The sequence below is a fragment of the Salmo salar genome, chromosome 15 (assembly GCF_965601325.2).
Source record: "Salmo salar chromosome 15, fSalSal1, whole genome shotgun sequence".
NCBI lineage: Eukaryota > Metazoa > Chordata > Actinopteri > Salmoniformes > Salmonidae > Salmo > Salmo salar.
The window spans coordinates 58297037-58315535 of NC_138305.1; the positions used below are offsets into that span (position 1 = coordinate 58297037).

Here is an 18499-nt window from a genome sequence, read left to right on the forward strand (position 1 = left end):
CTTTTTTTCAATTTTATTTCCCGTGATGTTGCACATTTTGATTATCCCTCTCACTGGCTGTCGCTTATTCCCATTTTAGCCTATTTATCATAGAAGTATTTTGAAATTGTATGTGAATGCCATGAACAGCTGCAACGTTGCATAATCGTGTTACCGATTATAGCTCTGAATAAATAAACATACAAAAACGTCGGCTTCATTAGCCTATAGGCCTATAATAATCTGTGTCACTGTTGCTGCACGTTTCACCCACAGCCCTTCACTGTCATTCAATCATCTCAAATCTTAAAGAGGGCGTTGCATTGACTATATGGCGACGACGTCTTACTGTTACACTGAAAACGAAATAATAACCCAGGCGACATTATTGATTTTAAATTCAATTTGTACTACCCCCCTAATATTTCCCGGCTGAATCCTCTTCCAACGTTCAACCGCGGGCCACTCCAGAAATACAGGTGCTCTAATTTCTGACGATCGCTCCAAGCCCCACTCCTCTCCTCTCCACAACATCCCGGATGTAAGCCTGCACACAGCGGTTGTTCCATACAGTATTGTACGGCGCAGCTCAGTAGCACCACCGAGAGACATTAACATGGCGCTGACAGCCACATAACGGTACCCACCATAATAATCATAATAACTAGACCAAATACAGCGGCGGGACATGTGAGCGGGTCAACCTCAAGACAGCAGGTAGGTGCAGTTCTAGTATTCGATAAACGCTCTGCGATGTGCCATTTTGTGAAATATAGTATGCAGAAAACCGCTCTCTGTAATAGCGAAATAAGGGTTAGCTCCGTCCCTCCCATTTAGTAACCTAGGCTGATTGTTCTACAGTGAAACACCACGGGCACTGATAGCCGTTTGTCCTTCTCTATAAGCCAGTCGGGAATAGCCTACATATGTCGTTGGGAGCGAGCGTATGTTACTGTATCATGGCTACAGTCTGTAGGGTTGAATACGAGCTACATCCGCTGTCCTTGGTGTTGAAACGGGGTGCGCACCTCGCTGCGAAATGCTGCCTGCATTTTGTAGCCGAAATAGACGATAGTTGCATTTGTGGTGAAAGCATTCAATCAATGGAGTCTTAAGAACGCGGATGTTTGTTTGTTGTCAGGGGGTCATGTTCATCAGCAGTGTTTGACATTATCCTCGGTGCCATGAAGGATGTTATTTCACCAGACGGACCGTGTAGGCTATGTATGATGATTGTGGTGATGGAGATGAGAGTTCAGTATGCTAGTACAGTAGGCTACAGTAGGCGGTTTGGTTGAACAGATGGCGAGTTCAATGTTTCTCCCGGATTAGAAGGTGAATAGAGGGAAATTAAAAGTGGTATGCTGCTGGGGTCTAGCATTTAGCCTAATCCTGCTATAATAAACTGGATAGAAGGCTAATTTACATAGGAACAGAATGTAGCCTATTCCTCTTGAGTGTCATTGGCACATAGTAATGTTGCAAATCAATGACAGGTAGGTCTAAATAATAATAATAATAATAATAATAATACTCATGTAATTACATTGTAATAGTGCTTTTTATATATTTACCTCTCCAGTGTTAGTGTGTAGATATTTATGTGTTCATGCAGCTATTTTGTTGTGACTGTTTTAAACTGATGTCATGTGCCTCATCTTCAGGAGAAGGCCTTGATTCAATAACACTACTACCACAGTGGCACCATTCTCTCTCTCTGTACCCATCCCTGTCCCTGTCCTCAACACTCAGACAAGGATCCCTATGGCAACCCGGGGCAGAGGCATCTGAGCTCCTAGAGTGTGCGGCTCTCCTTTATTTTCCAAGTGTTCTACTCCGCTAGCCAGCACCTCGCCTAAACAGGTGTGTTTCTTTTGCCTTCAGATTAACTGGAGCAGAGACCCCAGCCTAGGCCACTCGTGTCTCGCAGTAATACACTATATATACACAAATATGTTGACACCCCTTCAAATGAGTGGATTCGGCTATTTCTGCCACACCCGTTGCTGACAGGTGTGTAAAATCGAGCACACAGCCATGCAATCTCCATAGACAAACACTGGCAGTAGAATGGCCTTACTGAGGGCCTCCCAAGTGGCGCAGCGGTCTAAGGCACTGCATCGCTACAGACCTGGGTTCGATCCCAGGCTGTGTTACAACCGGCCGTGACGGGGAGTCCCATAGGGCGGCGCAAAGTTGGCCCCGCGTCCTCTGGGTTAGGGGAGGGGAGGGCGCTGAAGCGACTCCTTGTGGTGGGCCAGGTGCCTGCAGGCTGGCTTCGGTCATCAGTTGAACGGTGTTTCCTACGACACATTGGTGCAGCTGGCTTACGGGTTAAGCAGGCGTGTGTTAAGAAGCGCGGTTTGGCGGGTCATGTTTCGGAGAAAGCATGACTCGACCTTCGCCTCTCCCGAGCCCGTTGGGGAGCTGCAGCGATGAGACAAAAAGGGGTAAAACACAAAAATAAATTAATAAAATAATTGCCTTACTGAAGCGCTCAGTGACTTTCAACGTGCCACCGTCATAGGATGCCACCTTTCCAACAAGTCAGTTCATCACATTTCTGCCCTGCTAGAGCTGCCCGGTGAACAGTAAGTGCTGTTATTGTGAAGTGGAAATGTCTAGGAGCAACAACGGCTCAGCCGCGAAGTGGTAGGCCACACAAGCTCACAGAACAGGACCGTCGACTGCTGAAGCGCATAACGCGTAAAAATTGTCCTTCTTTAGTTGCAACTCTCACTACCGAGTTCCAAAGGGCCTCTGGAAGCAACGTCAGTACAAGAACTGTTCGCCGGGAGCTTCATGAAATGGGTTTCCATGGCCGAGCAGCCGCACACAAGCCTAAGATCACCATGCGCATTGCCAAGCGTCGGCTGGAGTGTCATTGGACTCTGGAGCAGTGGAAACATGTTCTCTGGAGTGATGAATCCCACTTCACCATCTTGCAGTCCGTTGGACAAATCTTGGTTTGTTGGATTCCAGGAGAACGCTACCTGCCCCAATTCATAGTGCTAACTATAAAGTTTGGAGGAGGAGGATTAATGGTCTGGGGCTGTTTGTCATGGTTCGGGCTAGGCCCCTTAGTTCCAGTGAAGGGAAATTTTAACGCTACAGCATACAATGATATTCTAGACGATTCTGTGCTTCCAATTTTGTGGCAACAGTTTGGGGAAGGCCCTTTCCTGTTTCAGCATGTCAATGCCCACGTGCACAAAGCGAGGTCCATACAGAAATTATTTGTCGAGATCGGTGTGGAAGAACTTGACTGGCCTGCACAGAGCCCGGACTTCAACCCCATCGAACACTTTTTGGGATAAATTGCAACGCCGACTGCGAGCCTCTGTCACAACTGTCTTCGTCCTCAGACGAAACAGAGAAGTCCTCGTCTGAGAAAGTAGACCAATACGCAGCGGAGTTCGTGTTCATCTTTGAATTTAATTAATCAAGAATGTGAACATATACAAAAACAAGAAACACGACAGTACAACAGTCTTGCAGGCTATACTAAACGCAGTGCAAAAACAACTACCCACAAAACACAAAGACAAACACACCCTACTATATAGGACTCCCAAACAAAGGCAACTCAACACACCTGCCTTCAATTGGGAGTCCAACCCCAATTAACTATACATAGAACCACAGACATAGACCAGTGAAAAACCCCATACACATACATCAACTCCCCTCTGCCACGTCCTGACCAAACTACAATAACCAAATATCCTCTATACTGGTCAGGACGTGACAGCCAGGCATAATTGCCCAACATCAGAGCCCACAGCAATGTTCCAACATCTAGTGGAAAGCCTTCCCAGAAGAGCAGAGGCTGTTATAGCAGCAACTCTATATTAATGCCCATGATTTTGAAATGGGATGTTCGATAAGCACTTTTGGCCATGTAGTGTAATATAGCGTATGCACAAACACACGCGCAGTCGCTGGTTATCCGGTCGCTAATGTATTCAGCAGCGAGCACAACAGCTTTGCATAATGATCAAAGCTAGAGGGTGCTCCGCATGCAGTACCCCTAATAATAACCTTTGAAGTTATCAGAACATTCATTCCACTAATATTAGACTCTAATACTACAATAGAGTAGGCATAGGCCGATAGTATGTTTATGTGTGTCTTGCAGTGGTAGTATAGGGGCTTGGAGAATGAATGGCATTGGTAAGGAACGCATGACACATGAATTGCTATATTTGGCCTGTGGCTATACTAGGCTATCAGGGTGTATGCATGCCTTAAGGATGTGTCTCTGATATATTCATGGACTTCACGTTGTGAAAGACCACTCATCTAGTCATTTCTTTCACAATGACTTTGTATGTCTGTAACATCTCTATCACTGCTGATACAGTGGGAGGGGCGATTACAGTGTTTTTTCATATGTAGTGATCGTGGGAATATTGTTTGAATGGTTAAAGTGTGTGTGTGGTGTGTGGTGTGTGTGTGTGTGTGGTGTGTGGTGTGTGTGTGTGTGTGTGTGTGTGTGTGTGCGCGCGTGTGTACGCCTCTGTAAGACTGGAAGTTTGAACCCAGTGTGTCTGGGAGACTTACAGAGATCGATTCTGATGATGGAGGGAAGGATTGGAGGTGCATGTAAATGAACTAGACCCAGATAGGGGAGAGGAGGAGGAAAAGGAGAGGGAGAGAGAGGAAGAAGAGAGGAGACAAGGGTAACACCGAGGAGTAAAGAGGAGGACGGAAGGATGAGAAGATGAGCAGAAAGGCCTGTCTGGTGAGGAGGGAGGACAGAGTGAGTGCGACAGACACGTCTTCATAGGTCACAGATTTGCATATCTGTGTTTCACTGTGCTTGTGCTTTTTCAGCATGACCCTCTGTGTGTGTGTGTGTGTGTGTGTGTGTGTGTGTGTGTGTGTGTGTGTGTGTGTGTGTGTGTGTGTGTGTGTGTGTGTGTGTGTGTGTGCGTGCGTGCGTGTATGTGTCATGACTAGGTATGTGGGTGAGTAGCATGACTCGGTGTGTGGGTGAGTAGCATGACTCGGTGTGTGGGTGTGTAGCATGACTCGGTGTGTGGGTGTGTAGCATGACTCGGTGTGTGGGTGTGTAGCATGACTCGGTGTGTGGGTGTGTAGCATGACTCGGTGTGTGGGTGTGTAGCATGACTCGGTGTGTGGGTGTGTAGCATGACTCGGTGTGTGGGTGAGTAGCATGACTCGGTGTGTGGGTGAGTAGCATGACTCGGTGTGTGGGTGTGTAGCATGACTCGGTGTGGGTGAGTAGCATGACTCGGTGTGTGGGTGTGTAGCATGACTCGGTGTGTGGGTGTGTAGCATGACTCGGTGTGTGGGTGTGTAGCATGACTCGGTGTGTGGGTGTGTAGCATGACTCGGTGTGTGGGTGTGTAGCATGACTCGGTGTGTGGGTGAGTAGCATGACTCGGTGTGTGGGTGTGTAGCATGACTCGGTGTGTGGGTGTGGGTGCATGACTCGGTGTGTGGGTGTGGGTGCATGGCATGACTCGGTGTGTGGGTGAGTAGCATGACTCGGTGTGTGGGTGTGTAGCATGACTCGGTGTGTGGGTGTGGGTGCATGGCATGACTCGGTGTGTGGGTGTGTAGCATGACTCGGTGTGTGGGTGTGCAGCATGACTCGGTGTGTGGGTGTGTAGCATGACTCGGTGTGTGGGTGTGTAGCATGACTCGGTGTGTGGGTGTGGGTGCATGGCATGATTCGGTGTGTGGGTGTGGGTGCATGGCATGATTCGGTGTGTGGGTGTGGGTGCATGGCATGATTCGGTGTGTGGGTGTGTAGCATGACTCGGTGTGTGGGTGTGTAGCATGACTCGGTGTGTGGGTGTGTGGCATGACTCGGTGTGTGGGTGTGGGTGCATGGCATGACTCGGTGTGTGGGTGTGGGTGCATGGCATGATTCGGTGTGTGGATGTGGGTGCATGGCATGACTCGGTGTGTGGGTGTGGGTGCATGGCATGATTCGGTGTGTGGGTGTGTAGCATGACTCGGTGTGTGGGTGTGTAGCATGACTCGGTGTGTGGGTGTGGGTGCATGGCATGCCTCGGTGTGTGTACCATGACTCAGGGGGCTGTAGCAATGCAAATGTCACGTGGGGTTGGACCATGTCTGTCCCTCTACCCAGCCAGCCAGCCGGAGGAGAGCTCCACTCAACAATAACCTAGTTATTTCCTCTCCCTCTAGACATCAATTTACAGTCAAATTTGCTCCCCCCCCCCCCCCCCCCCCCACGGGTAAGATTATAATTGGGGGAGGGTAAACTGATCCTATATCTGTGCAGACAGACAACTTCTACTTTGATTCAATACCACTGTATTTGTGGCAGAGAAGACTACTGTCTTTGTAGCTCCAATGAAGTCGGGGGGGGGTATTGGGATCAGAGTGCACTGATGAGGGGAAGTGTGTGTGTGTTTATGTGTTTGAGAACAAGATAAAATCTGGAGAGAGAAAGAGCATGTGTGTGTGTGTGTGTGTGTGTGTGTGTGTGTGTGTGTGTGTGTGTGTGTGTGTGTGTGTGTGTGTGTGTGTGCCAGTGGGCTGGGCGTTGGGGGCTTAGCATCAGATGAGAGGGCTATTGGAGCCTGAATACCAAGGGATGCCCTCAGGCTATGCTGCTGCTGCCCTGAACTGGCATTACTGCTCTGCCACTCACTCCCTGTCCTAGGGAATTACTGTTTCAGTATGTGTGTGTGTGACTGTGTGTGTGTGTGTGTGCGTGTGTGCGTGGGTGTGAGAGAGAGAGCGAGAAAGAGAGAGATAGAGCGTGTTTGCGTGTACATGTGTTTGTATGTGTGGTGTAGGCCTCACTCAAGTCTACTCAATCACTAAACCGTCTGGTAACGTGCGAGTGAGTAAGTGTGAGTGTAATTCCAGTGTAATCGCTATTAAAGCGATAGCCGTTTAGAAGGGGCAGGTTTAAAAAGACAATTAGTTTGGATGTTGTGTCTCGCCTCTGCAGTACTCCATAGCAGTTACATAGGAAATCAGGTGAAGCACTAAACTGACCGCTGCCTCGTGTTTTCATCAATCAAAACTTTTTTGTTGTTGTTGCCATCTACAGTAAGAACACCTGCTGGGAAAGCCATTCAGGGATTAAAAAGATCCAGGCCAGTATTCACAAAGCGTAGGAGTAGGAGGGCTGATCTAGGATCAGTTTAGCCTTTTAAATCATAATGAATAAGAGGGGAGCTGAACCTAGATCAGCACTCAAAGCTTTGTAAATATGGGTCTTGGTCTGTGTTCCGTTAGTCTGAATGGGGCTCTAAAGTTTAGGCCCAAATCTAACGGTAAAACAGAGATGAAATTGAAGTGATTATCTTTTTCAGGGAAACAGTAATGGGGTGTAATGCCGGTTGTTTTACTATGCAAAATTCAAGACCATGTTAACCTACTCAGCTAAAGACTAGGCCCTAGACATTATCTCTGGGAGCTAACACAAGTCTCAGGCAAGGTTACTTATCACACAATCCAGCAGGCCTTTTGAAGGCCATATGCGAGATTTGGTTGGGGGGCCCACCATCTCACGGAAAATCTTTATTGACGGTGGAGAGAAAATGTTTAGTTTTAAAGTTAATTTCCCTCTAAGTCTGCAAATTTTGCCATGGGACATTTAGCAGTTTTAAGGGCCCAGTGCAGTCAAAAATGTGATTTTCTTGTGTTTTATATATATTTCCATACTATGAGGTTGGAATAATACTGTGAAATTGTGAAAATTATGATAATGTCCTTTTAGTGTATGAGCTGTTTGAAAAGGCCGCCTGAAATTTCAGCCTGCTTTGGTGGGTTGGAGTTTTGGCCTTCCATTGTGACATCACCATGCGGTAAATTTGTTAATAGACCAATAAGAAAGAGAGTTCCAAACCTCTCTGCCAATAACAGCACATTCTCAGTAGTCCCCTCTCCATTCAGCCTACTCCCAGACAGTCCTAGCAAAATTATTGCTTAAGAAATTGCTCTTTGCTAAGAAGCTATTTTTGTTTATTTTTGACCATTTTAATTGAAAACAATCACAGTACATTTTGAGATGGTGCGGAGAGAAAATCGTGGAAATTATAACACATTTCATGCAATTCTATTTTGCCATGGGGCAGAAAATATTTTTTCTGTTTTAAAACTAATTTCCTGCAATTCTACACATTTTGTAATGACTTATGACATGTAAAACTAGTTAGCTGACATGGCTAATTGAGTGACTATCAGTGACTGACATAACAAGAGAAAAACTGCTGATACACTACCAAATTTCGAAATTGCACCTGGTGTATTCTACTATTCTAACTATCAATAGTAAATTGAGACCCCGACTGAGTCCCCCCCCCCCCAAAAAAATAGGTAACACTTTACTTGACACCCAGCGTCATAACCATGTCATAATCTGTCATAATATGGTCATAACACATATATTTAGACCTGCTATGATGAAACTGGCTCTATGGTTATAACCATGTCATAACATGTTAGTGGTGTCAAGTAAAGCGTTAACAAAAAAGGTTAATATATACACCAAACATTAGGAACCCCCCCCCCCCTTTTTTGCCCTCAGAACAGCCTTAATTCATCGGGGCATGGACTTTACAAGGTGTCAAAAGTGTTCCACAGGAATGCTGGCCCGTGTTGACTCCAATGCTTCCCACAGTTGTGTGAGGTTGACTGGATGTCCTTTGGGTGGTGGACCATTCTTGATACAGACAGGAAACTATTGAGTATGAAAAACCCAGCAACGCTGTAGTTCTTGACACAAACCGGCACCTAATACAATACCCCGTTCAAAGGCACTTAAAAGTTTTGTCTTTCCATTCATCCTCTGAATGACACACATACACAATTCATGTCTCAATTGTCTCAAGGATGAAAAATCCTTCTTTAACCTGTCTCCTCCCCTTCATCTACACTGATTGAAGTGGATTTAACAAGTGACATCAATAAGGGAACATTGCTTTCACCTGGATTCACCTGGTCAATTTTTGTTATGGAATGGGCAGATGTTCTTAATGTTTTGTATACTCAGTGTATATATATATATATATATATATATATATATATATATATATATATATATATATATATATATATATATATATATATATATATATATATATATATATATATATATAGTACCAGTCAAAAGTTTGGACACACCTACTCATTCATGGGTTTTTCTTTATTTTTACTGTTTTCTACATTGTAGAAAAAAAGTGTGAAACAAATCAAAATATATTTTATATAGTTCAGATTCTTCAAAGTAGAACATGACTGGCCTGCACAGAGCCCTGACCTCAACCCCATCAAACACCTTTGGGATGAATTCGAACACCGACTGCGAGCCAGGCCTAATCGCCTAACATCAGTACCCAACCTCATTAATGCTCTTATGGCTGAATGGAAGCAAGTCCCGGTGTTACGTTCGTCGTAAGAAGGAGACCAAGGTGCAGCGTGGTAGGCGAACATTTTCCCTTTATTAAAATGAACACCATCAAAACAACAAAATACAAGCACGAACGTAAAGTTCTGCAGGCTACACAGTACCTAACAAAAGCAAGATCCCACAAAAAACCCAGTGGGAAAAGGCTGGCAAAATATGATACCCAATAAGAGACAACAAAAGACAGCTGCCTCTGATTGGGAACCATATCAGGCCAACATAGAAATACATAAGGTAGAATGCCCACCCAAATCACACCCTGACCTAACCAAATAGAGAAAATAACAAGGCTCTGTACGGTCAGGGTGTGACACCAGTGGAAAACCTTCCCAGAAGAGTGGAGGCTGTTATAGGAGCAAAGGGGGACCAACTCCATATTAATGCCTCTGATTTTGAGTTGAGATGTTTGACGAGCAGGTGTCCACATACTTTTGGTCATGTAGTGTGTGTGTATATATGTATATGGAGTACCAGTCAAAAGTTTGGATACACCCACTCATTCAAGGGTTTTTCTTTATTTTAACTATTTTCTACATTGTAGAATAATAGTGAACAAATCAAAACTATGAAATAACACATATGGAATCATGTAGTAACCAAAAAAGTGTTAAACAAATCAAAATAGATTTTAGATTTTAGATTCTTCAAAGTAGCCACCCTTTGCCTTGATGACAGCTTTGCACACTCTTGACATTCTCTCAACCAGCTTCATGAGGTAGTCACCTGGAATGCATTTCAATTAACAGGTGTGCCTTGTTAAAAGTTAATTTGTGGAATTTCTTTCTTTAATGCGTTTGAGCCAATCAGTTGTGTTGTGACAAGGTAGGGGTGGTATACAGAAGGTAGCCCTATTTGGTAAAATACTAAGTCCATGTTAAAGCAAGAACAGCTCAAATAAGCAAAGAGAAACAGCAGTCCATCATTACTTTAAGACACGAAGGTCAGTCAATCTGGAACATTTCAAAAACTTTGAAAGTTTCTTCAAGTGTAGTCGCAAAACCCATTAAGTGCTATGATGAAACTGGCTCTAATGAGGACTGCCACAGGAATGGAATACCCAGAGTTACATCTGCTGCAGAGGATAAGTTCATTAGAGTTACCAGCCTCAGAAATCAGCCATTAACAGCACCTCAGATTGCAGCCCAAATAAATATTTCACAGAGTTCAAGCAACAGACACATCTCAACATCAACTGTTCAGAGGGGTCAGCATGAATCAGGCCTTCATGGTTGAATTGCTGCAAAGAAACCACTACTAAAGGACACCAATAAGAAGAAGAGACTTGCTTGGGCCAAGAAACACGAGCTATAGGCAGTAGATCGTTGGAAATCTGTCCTTTGGTCTGATGAGTCCAAATTTGAGATTTTTGGTACCAACCGCCGTATCTTTGTGAGATGCAGAGTAGGTGAATGAATGATCTCCGCATGTGTGGTTCCCACTGTGAATCATGGAGGAGGAGGTGTGATGGTGTGGGTGTGCTTTGCTGGTGACACTGTCTGTGATTTATTTAGAATTCAAGGCACACCCAGCATGGCTACCACAGCATTCTGTAGCGATACCGCATCCCATCTGGTTTGTGCTTAGTGAGACTATCATTTGTTTTTCAACAGGACAATGACCTAAAACAGACCTCCAGGCTGTGTAAGGGCTATTTGACCAAGAAGGAGAGTGGTAGAGTGCTGCATCAGATAACCTGGCCTCCGCAATCACCCAACCTCAACCCAGTTGAGATGGTTTGGGATGAGTTGGACTGCAGGGAGAGAAAAAAAGCAACCAACAACTGCTCAGCATATGTGGGAACTCCTTCAAAACTGTTGGAGAAGCATTCCAGGTGACTACCTCATGAAGCTGGTTGAGAGAATACCAAGAGTGTGTAAAGCTGTCATCAAGGCAAAGAATGGCTACTTTCAAGAATCTAAAATATATTTTTATTTGTTTAACACTTTTTTGGTTACTACATGATTCCATATGTGTTATTTCATATTATTGATGTCTTCACTATTATTCTACAATGTAGAAAATAGTACAAATTAAAGATAAACCCTTGAATGAGTAGATGTGTCGAAACTTTTAACTGGTGCTGTATATACAGTATAATATATATATACTGCTCAAAAAAATAAAGGGAACACTTAAACAACACATCCTAGATCTGAATGAAAGAAATAATCTTATTAAATACTTTTTTCTTTACATAGTTGAATGTGCTGACAACAAAATCACACAAAAATAATCAATGGAAATCCAATTTATCAACCCATGGAGGTCTGGATTTGGAGTCACACTCAAAATTAAAGTGGAAAACCACACTACAGGCTGATCCAACTTTGATGTAATGTCCTTAAAACAAGTCAAAATGAGGCTCAGTAGTGTGTGTGGCCTCCACGTGCCTGTATGACCTCCCTACAACGCCTGGGCATGCTCCTGATGAGGTGGCGGATGGTCTCCTGAGGGATCTCCTCCCAGACCTGGACTAAAGCATCCGCCAACTCCTGGACAGTCTGTGGTGCAACGTGGCGTTGGTGGATGGAGTGAGACATGATGTCCCAGATGTGCTTAATTGGATTCAGGTCTGGGGAACGGGCAGGCCAGTCCATAGCATCAATGCCTTCCTCTTGCAGGAACTGCTGACACACTCCAGCCACATGAGGTCTAGCATTGTCTTGCATTAGGAGGAACCCAGGGCCAACCGCACCAGCATATGGTCTCACAAGGGGTCTGAGGATCTCACCTCGGTACCTAATGGCAGTCAGGCTACCTCTGGCGAGCACATGGAGGGCTGTGCGGCCCCCCAAAGAAATGCCACCCCACACCATGACTGACCCACCGCCAAACCGGTCATGCTGGAGGATGTTGCAGGCAGCAGAACGTTCTCCACGGCGTCTCCAGACTCTGTCACGTCTGTCATGTGCTCAGTGTGAACCTGCTTTCATCTGTGAAGAGCACAGGGCGCCAGTGGCGAATTTGCCAATCTTGGTGTTCTCTGGCAAATACCAAACGTCCTGCACGGTGTTGGGCTGTAAGCACAACCCTCACCTGTGGACGTCGGGCCCTCATACCACCCTCATGGAGTCTGTTTCAGACCGTTTGAGCAGACACATGCACATTTGTGGCCTGCTGGAGGTCATTTTTCAGAGCTCTGGCAGTGCTTCTCCTGCTCCTCCTTGCACAAAGGCGGAGGTAGCGGTCCTGCTGCTGGGTTGTTGCCCTCCTACGGCCTCCTCCACGTCTCCTGATGTACTGGCCTGTCTCCTGGTAGTGCACTACCTGATCCACTTGTGTGGGTTGTAGACTCCGTCTCATGCTACCACTAGAGTGAAAGCACCGCCAGCATTCAAAAGTGACCAAAACATCAGCCAGGAAGCATAGGAACTGAGAAGTGGTCTGTGGTCCCCACCTGCAGAACCACTCCTTTATTGGGGGTGTCTTGCTAATTGCCTATAATTTCCACCTGTTGTCTATTCCATTTGCACAACAGCATGTGAAATTTATTGTCAATCAGTGTTGCTTTCTAAGTGGACAGTTTGATTTCACAGAAGTGTGATTGACTTGGAGTTACATTGTGTTGTTTAAGTGTTCCCTTTATTTTTTTGAGCAGTGTATATTACTTTTGTCGCGAGCCCCCTAGTGTCCGGGTGCCCTAAGCGACCGATTGTGTCGCTTATGCTTGGAACCGGCCATGCACAAGCGTACAATAGATCCCTGAACCAAATTAGCAACACAGTCAAGGCACATCTTGACTACACTCTGGTCATAAAGGCCTTATTATACATATTATACATTTCCCATTTAAGTCTGTTCTTTAAATTAACTTCAAGCGTACTACACGCGTAGCATTAGAATAGGGATCCTAAAGGATCGTACGCCGAGCCTTATGCACATCTAAATGCCAGGAGGTCTGCACAAGGCTATTGTAAGATATGCCTGTGCATTCTTACAGCATAATTAGAGGTTTCTATTGTTCACCTCTGGGAGACTTCTCTACCTTTCCTCTCCGTACCTAATATACCTCAGGCAAGCAGATGGTACCATAGACTTCTTGACATGTTATAACTGCTGGCGCGAAACACCATCCTGGGTGAATTGCTGTAATATTTAGAGTTCCATGATGGCGATATTGCTTTGCCACAGAACACATCTCTCTTATTCTCTTTCATTCTTTCTCCCATTCTCTCTCTTTACCCACCTCTCTCTCGCTCTGTCTCTCTCTCTCTTATTCGCTCTCTCTCTTTCTCCATTGATTTTTAATGAATACATTAACACTGAGTGAATTATCACCTAGTCTAGTTTAATACAGTGCGATGTTGTTGTTTGATATGCACTGTGTTGTAGGCCCTACTTACGGAATAGAAGTTCAGATAATGTTTTACAAGATGCAACAAGGTCGTGCATAACAAATGCAGGTTGTTGCGATGCACAATACCGTTTTGCACCCTGTTTCTTGTCTAGGCCTACCTGTTTCACACCATGTATCCTCTCTGAACATAGCAGAGTAAGCTCTAAAGACAAACAGGTATTTTATATAATATTGCCGTAACATCAGAACAATTCCAGTTCAAGTTTTTATTACACCCACATCGCTGTCTATACAAACTGATCTCCATGAGCGTTTACAACAAAATAAAACAAAAATGTCCTGCGATCTTGAAGATTTAAAGTAACTCATTAATTAGAGAACAGAAGTATGGCATGGGTGACCTCTTGTATCGTTGCAATGCCATCACTGAGTCAGCTTAACTCAAAGCTAATACATTTGAACAAACATTTTATATTCCATTTCACATTGTACTAGTTCCAAGAAAAATCCCCAAATAATGGTGTATATTGGAGAAATGGAATAAATAGCCGAATCGGCCAATTAAGTAGGGGAAATGAGTTGGACTGAAAAGCAGCATGCAATTCTCTGGAGAGACGGAGGCTGACATCAGTGCCCTAGAACATTCAGTCATCCCCTTCTCTTCTTCCTCCTCCTCCTCTCCTTCTCCTCCTCCTCCATCCTCTCCTCCTCTCTCCATACCATGATAGAGAACATTGTAGGAAAAAATGTCTAAAACTCTCCGCTCAGTATACACGCAGCAGGCACACAGTTGGCTTGTCTGGTCAATCAAGTCTTGTGTTGTATTTTGCACTGATCTGAGATCCAATTTGAGGCCAGTGAAGCAAAATATTTGTTGTGTCCTTACAGCTCAGTTGTGTTTATCTCTCCCTGTTCTTGACATGAAGAGATACTTGAAGAGACTGAAGATGTAGTCTACTACCACTCTGTAATACTGTAACATCACCAGTGCTTAATCTTTACAACATGGTCCAAATGAGGATGTGGGCTTTGCAACAAACCTACTACGCACTACTAAGCAGTGGGCACAGTCGTTAATTCAACATCTATTCCACGTTGGCTCAACATAATTTAATTGAAATTACGTGGAAACAATGTTGATTCAACCAGCATGTGCCCAGTGGATACTGACCTTATATGACCCAGGCTGTGACAGTTGTATTCAAAACCAACCATATCCCTTACCCTGACCTCACTGACAACCCCACAGCCCCTGTCACACTGCACTCATCCTCTTAGGAAACATCTGGTTGGTGCTAATGTTACAGAAACACTAGGCATCATGAAAAGCCACACATTTGTTCAAAATAGCATCCCAAACATTGGCAGGATCTCATAACTATAGGCTACATGTCAGCATACCAAACATTGGCAGGATCTCATAACTATAGGCTACATGTCAGCATACCAAACATTGGCAGCATCTCAAAATGACAGGCTAGTTGGCTACGTGTCGGCCGACATATGCAACAGTCTAGAATTCCAATTATATATCAGTCATTCATTAGTTAAAAATCCATCAGGTCAGCATGACACAAGACAGATAGCCTTCAGTATGCTAAGCTAATTATACTGAATGGAATGGATGGCTTTCTGGTTTGATATAGTTAATTATACAATGATACATACATTGATTCATGCATGCTACGATTAACATGTTATATGTTATTTTCAACAGGGTCTTAATTCCGAGTCTGAATAGAATAGATAGTATTCTATTCTACAGACGTTATGCAATCACCAGCAAAACAGGGATGTTGTTCAAATGCCAGCTGACGTGCGATTATAAACAAAGATTGTTAACAGAGAACAATACACAGAGATTAGAGAGGCTTTAGCAGACAGACCCTGATATCAGGAGACAGCACGACAATCCTAGAGATCCTTCCCACGTCAGCCTTGACGAAAGTTTGCTGTGGATTTAGCAACTCGCATGCCCCGCCCACCTGAGGATCTGTCTTAATCAGCCATTTACTTCATGTGTTTGAAGGGTTCAAAATCAACTTGTCACTTAAATCTTGCTGAATCAATTTCTTTCATTTGACTCCTGCAACAATTTCATACTTTTGCTTGTGCCTGACGTTTTTTTTCCGGAAATGTTTGAAATGACCTGTCAAACACACCTTGGTAATGGCTGAAACGGGCTCAATGGAATACAAGCTAGCTAGTAACTTTGTCTGGGATTTAACGCATCATCTCAACACTTACAGTACCAGTCAAAAGTATGGACACACCTACTCATTACAGGGGTTTTCATTATTTAAAAGTTGTACATTGTAGAAAAGTAGTGAACACATAAAAACTATGAAATAACACATATGGAATCATGTAAAACAAATCAAAATATATTTTATATTTGAGATTCTTCAAAGTAGCCACCCTTTGCTTTGACGACAGCTTTGCACACTCTTGGAATTCTCTCAACCAGCTTCATGAGATAGTCACCTGGAATGCATTTCAATTAACAGGTGTGCCTTGTTAAAAGTTAATTTGTAGAATTTCTTTCCTTCTTAATGCGTTTGAGCCAATCAGTTGTGTTGGGACAAGGTAGGGGTGGTATACAGAAGATAGCCCTATTTGGTAAAAGACCAAGTCCATATTATGGTAATAACAACTCAAATAAGCAAAGCGAAACGACAGTCAATCATTACTTTAAGTCATGTAGGTCAGTCAATACTGGAGAATTTCAAGAACTTTCAAAGTTTCTTCAAATGCAGTCGCAATAACCATCAAGCACTATGATGAAACTGGCTCTCATGAGGACTGACACAGGAAAGGAAGACCCAGAGTTACCTCTGCTGCAGAGCATGAGTCTATTAGAGCTAGATTGCAGCCCAAATAAATGCTTCACAGAGTTCAAGTAACAGACACATCTCAACATCAACTGTTCAGAGGAGACTGCGTGAATCAGGCCTTCATGGTCGAATTGCTGCAAAGAAACCACTACTAAAAGACACCAATAAGAATAAGAGAATTGCTTGGGCCAAGAAACACAAGCAATGGATATTAGACCGGTGGAAATTTGTCCTTTGGTCTGATGAGTCCAAATTTGAGATTTTTGGTTCCAACTGCTGTGTCTTTGTGAGACGCAGAGTTGGCGAACGGATGATCTCTGTATGTGTGGTTCCCACCGTGAAGCATGGAGGAGGAGGTGTGATGGTTTGGGGGTGCTTTGCTGGTGACACTGTCAGTGATTTCTTTAGAATTCAAGGCACACTTAACCAGCATGGCTACCACAGCATTCTGCAGCGATACGCCATCCCATCTGGTTTGCGCTTAGTTGGACTATCATTGCTTTTTCAACAGGACAATGACGCAACACACCTTCAGGCTGTGTATGGGCTATTTGACCAAGAAGGAGAGTGATGGAGTGCTGCTTCAGATGACCTGGCCTCCGCAATCACCCGACCTCAACCCAATTGAGATGGTTTTGGATGAGTTGGACCACAGAGTGAAGGAAAAGCAGCCAACAAGTGCTCAGCATATGTGGGAACTCCTTCAAGACTGTTGGAAAAGCATTCCAGGTGAAACTGGTTGAGAGAATGCCAAAAGTGTGCAAATCTGTCATCAAGGGAAAGGGTGGCTACTTTGAAGAATCTAATATCTAAAATATTTGTTTAACCCTTTTTCTGTTACTACATGACTCCATATATGTTATTTCATATTATTGACATCTTCACTTTTATTCTACAATGTAGAAAATAGTCAAAATAAAGAAAAACCCTTGAATGAGTAGGTGTGTCCAAAGTTTTGATTGGTACTGTACATTACAAGACAAAAAAGAAAGCACATTTTAATTTTTTTTGTTGACAAAATTTATATTTTAATACAGTTGAAATGTTTACAAATTAGATTAGCTGAAATGAAAGCAACTTCTGAAAATGGTTCTAGGTTTGAGGTCTGGTTTTGACTGATGTTGGGATCTATGGGTTCTAGGTATGAGGTCTGGTGTTGGTGGTGTTGGGATCTCTTGGTTCTAGGTATGAGGTCTGGTGTTGGTGGTGTTGGAATCTCTTGGTTCTAGGTTTGGATCTGTTGTTGTCTGGTGTTGGGATGTCTTGGTTCTAGGTTTGGATCTGTTGTTGTCTGGTGTTCGGATCTCTTGGTTCTAGGTTTGGGGTTGTTGTTGGCTGGTGTTGGGATCCAGAGACAGCTCTATGGAGTGTCAGAGACAGCTCTACGGAGTGTCAGAGACAGCTCTATGGAGTGTCAGAAACAGGTCTATGGGGCATGTGTAACAGTGTAGGTTCCGTCCCTCTCTTCGCCCCAACCTGGGCTCGAACCAGGGACCCTTGCACACATCAACAACTGACACCCCACGAAGCATCGTTACCCATCGCGCCACAAAAGCCGCGGCCCTTGCAACGCAAGGGGCAACCCTACTTCAAGTCTCAGAGCGAGTGACGTCACCGATTGAAACGCTATTAGCGCGCACCACCGCTAACTAACTAGCCATTTCACATCGGTTACACATGGACCCCCCAGATATAATTTGTGCCCCACCAGCTTTGTTTCCCCATAATAAATGGTATATGAATTACAATGCCCGGTTTTGCCAATGTAGCGTTGTCTGGCCTGCCAGTGGCGCAGACCGGGACAGAGGCTATGCCAGGTGTGCACTCATGATCTGAGGAGGGGGAGGGAGGGGGTATGTAATAATGTAATATTTAGTAGTTACAATCCTAAAATGCATTCTGATTTGGCACCTAGCCATGCAGTGTCATAAGGTACCGCCTTCATTACCTTGGTTAGAAAAGCTCATA

At 44.3% G+C, this 18499-nt stretch overlaps 1 protein-coding gene across 2 annotated transcripts in view; it reads left to right on the top strand.

The window, feature by feature from the left end:
- Positions 1 to 416: 416 nt before the first annotated feature.
- The window catches only part of LOC106571559 (serine/threonine-protein kinase PAK 5), a 119643-nt gene continuing 101560 nt past the window's right edge, over positions 417 to 18499 (top strand). The window contains exon 1 of one of the 2 annotated variants that reach the window (XM_014144737.3): positions 417 to 696. The gene's annotated coding sequence lies outside the window, so the exon portion shown is untranslated. The remainder of the gene's footprint in view (positions 697 to 18499) is intronic. The other variant, XM_082961914.1, reaches the window with a different exon arrangement.